The 2,856-nt window shown below is 40.3% G+C and overlaps 1 long non-coding RNA gene across 4 annotated transcripts; it reads right to left on the bottom strand.

Annotated features, from left to right (window-relative positions):
• Window positions 1-343: 343 nt before the first annotated feature.
• On the bottom strand, window positions 344-2,652 carry LOC127105521 (uncharacterized). 4 transcript variants are annotated; one of them, XR_007795028.1, is made up of 5 exons: window positions 1,652-2,652; window positions 1,192-1,424; window positions 924-1,085; window positions 787-828; window positions 344-590 (listed from the first exon to the last, which is right to left on the bottom strand). It is a non-coding gene; the product is annotated as an uncharacterized LOC127105521 (long non-coding RNA). The 4 variants fall into 4 exon arrangements; XR_007795027.1 differs by having other exon boundaries at window positions 924-1,162; window positions 1,245-1,424; XR_007795026.1 differs by having other exon boundaries at window positions 1,245-1,424.
• Window positions 2,653-2,856: the final 204 nt, after the last annotated feature.

Raw genomic sequence — 2,856 nt, 5'->3', positions numbered from 1 at the left:
TAATGTTACAACCCAGACAAAGGAAAGAAATAAGATTCTAAAGCTAAAATAATCCATCAGTTGGCCGTGACAGTTTCTCAGGTTCCTCATTACATTGGTTTCCAAGGACGTTATGACAGATTCGCTCCCGTGTCATGCGGTGACCTATATATCCAAGAGCTAGCAGCGCCATGCCGACAATGTGAGTGTGAATACAGGTGCGTAAGGATAAAAGTGCACAAAAGCATATGGAAAGCTACAAGTTTTAAAAGAACCAGCAACAAAGTGGCCCTGGTCAAATCATAACTCACAGCAGTTCAAGTACGAACAGGAAACATACATTACTAAAATTGTGTTACCTGTGGTATGTACAACCTTACCGATTGTTCTGAAAGGGTAAATCACAACCGACTTATAACCTGCAACTGTGTCTTTAACTTGAGCTAACTACCCTGTTAACCAACATTGTCGTTGATGCATCAACACTCCTTCAAAAAAATCTAAAGTGGCAGCCGCGAATAACCGAACGCATGGCAGGATAGAAATCCATTGCAGGGCCATTTGGTTAGTATCAAGAACCATGCATACTCACGATGCAGCACCTGTAGAACCTGCAGCAACAAAATGCCAAGCTAAAATCGACGTCCCTAACAGTCCAAGATTAAAATCAATAACCAGCAATAGTTAGTTGCAATGGCAATACGCTTCGCACCAAATGTAGTGTCACTGTTAACAACAAATTCAGCAATATGTATTAGTGGTACCAACCATGCATTAAAGCCATTTCCGAGAGTGCAAGTCACTTACCATTTCTCTAATTGCATAACCAAACCGACATGACGTCCCAACCTGCAAAACAACCACAAGTCATGAGCATGAAACCACAACATAACATAGTTGAGTGAATACATCCACAATCCAAAAACGAACCAAGTATAGCTTACCTCACCAAAACACAAACCACACTTAAGCCCTATACACAAACAGACCGATCGTATTACAAGAAATGATCTCCAAGCTTGATAATGTGTGTCGACGGCTATGGTACGTGTTTGATCTAATGCTACTTCCAAGTGAGAAAATGGTTTTCTAAATTATCCTTGTACCTGCATACCACAAACACGCCAAATGCCTTTTTGAGTCATGATCGGTAGCATGGTTAAAACAATTCCAAACTTTGGACCTGGAACAACACATTGCATATCAACAGACCGAGTCATGAACAAATGCAGCATTTAAAATCAATTTCAGGCATTGGGATGAACCTGTAAATAGCCCTGAAACAGATATCAACTCCTAGCTTCAATTTAATCCACTCAACCATGCAAAGCACATTCATTCCAAGTTATAAACGACAGTACAAAATGATAAACGATGGCATCCTCACACAAAACCTGCTAAATCTCACTGCTTTGCCTTGAGCCAACCATTGAATTGGGATGCACCTGCAGTAACATAGAGATGAGTAGGTTAAACGCAACACGCATCAAGCATGAAAGTAATGCAGAACTTAAGCAGACACCAAATCATGATGAGAACCTGTGAAAAACTAAGAGTTACAAGACAGTAAAAAGAGAAGTCCCTTACCATACACGTAGGTATTTTACAGCAGTGAAAAAAACAAAATCAATACGCATCTAGAGAGATTTTCCAATAACAAATACAGACGTACCTCATTCAGGGACCACAAAATCTAAAGAGAATTTTCCTTCCAACGGAATGATTCTCATGATCTCTTGACAGCTCATGGATTTTGCCACTCACTTCACTCTATAAAAGGGGGATCAAATCGATTGAAAGGAAGGGGAAGAAAGATACTGTTACCCTGCTGAAATCCCACTTCAACCCTAACCCTCATACATCCGCCTCCTCCGTCTCCATTAACCCTACCTCACCTCACACCTTCATCTTCTTCACCTAAATCAACCCTCCACCACTGCTAACTACACACCCATCCTTCCTTGACCCTCGATTCGTCATCCACTCATCACCGAAACCCCAATCGCGACCCTTTTTCTCTCCGATCTACCACCACGAAACCCTCACCGAAAATCTCCTTCCACCCCCAACAGCTACAACCGCCAGCAAACCCGACTCATTATAATGCTTGAATAAGTTTTTTTGGTACATAACCTCCCCATATTTAAACCGAATCATCCCTGTCAACAAATGTTGCAACTCAACCATCACCAGTAGCTATACAGTACAAGTTTTCAAACTTCATCATCACCATCTTTGCGCTGAGTTCCGTGGCCGACGATGCATCATCATGAAGGCGGAGACGATCATGACATGGACGATGCAGGGGAAGTTAACATAAGTGTGAAAGTTGCAAACAACGTGATTTATAAGTGGGTTTTGAAGCGATCCATTGAGTGATTTGTGCTGCTGGGGATGTGTAGGTACTAAAGCGATGGATTAGGTGATCCAGCTTTAAAAACTCCTTGCCTCTTCTGACTGTTTGAGAAAATCTTGTGCTAAACTTGTTTTTTTTCTTTTCTTCTTTATGCATTTGTTAATAGGGATTAACTACATGATTAGTATAGTTAAGTGAGTTTTGGTAATTGGATTGTGTTTTGGGCCTGACCCAATTAATGGTTTGGGTACCATCACCCTCCTGTGCTTTGCTTGCACCCCTCCTGCTATTGGTTTATTACTAATTATTATTTCATCTCCTTATTTAATTAGACTTATTTTTGACTCCCGGATTCGACAATTTCATGTCAATATACCGCTCAATTTTCAATACAGTAATATAATATTTGCCACATTAGGATTTTTGCGAATGATATTAGGTATGTTGTCATCTCGTGAAAATTGGTTTGAGCACATTGTGGTTCACTTATTTCGATCATTTTTTTTATTTAATTAATTGAT

This window comes from Lathyrus oleraceus, chromosome 7 (genome assembly GCF_024323335.1).
Source record: "Lathyrus oleraceus cultivar Zhongwan6 chromosome 7, CAAS_Psat_ZW6_1.0, whole genome shotgun sequence".
NCBI lineage: Eukaryota > Viridiplantae > Streptophyta > Magnoliopsida > Fabales > Fabaceae > Lathyrus > Lathyrus oleraceus.
This window is presented reverse-complemented; position numbering and strand designations above follow the sequence as displayed.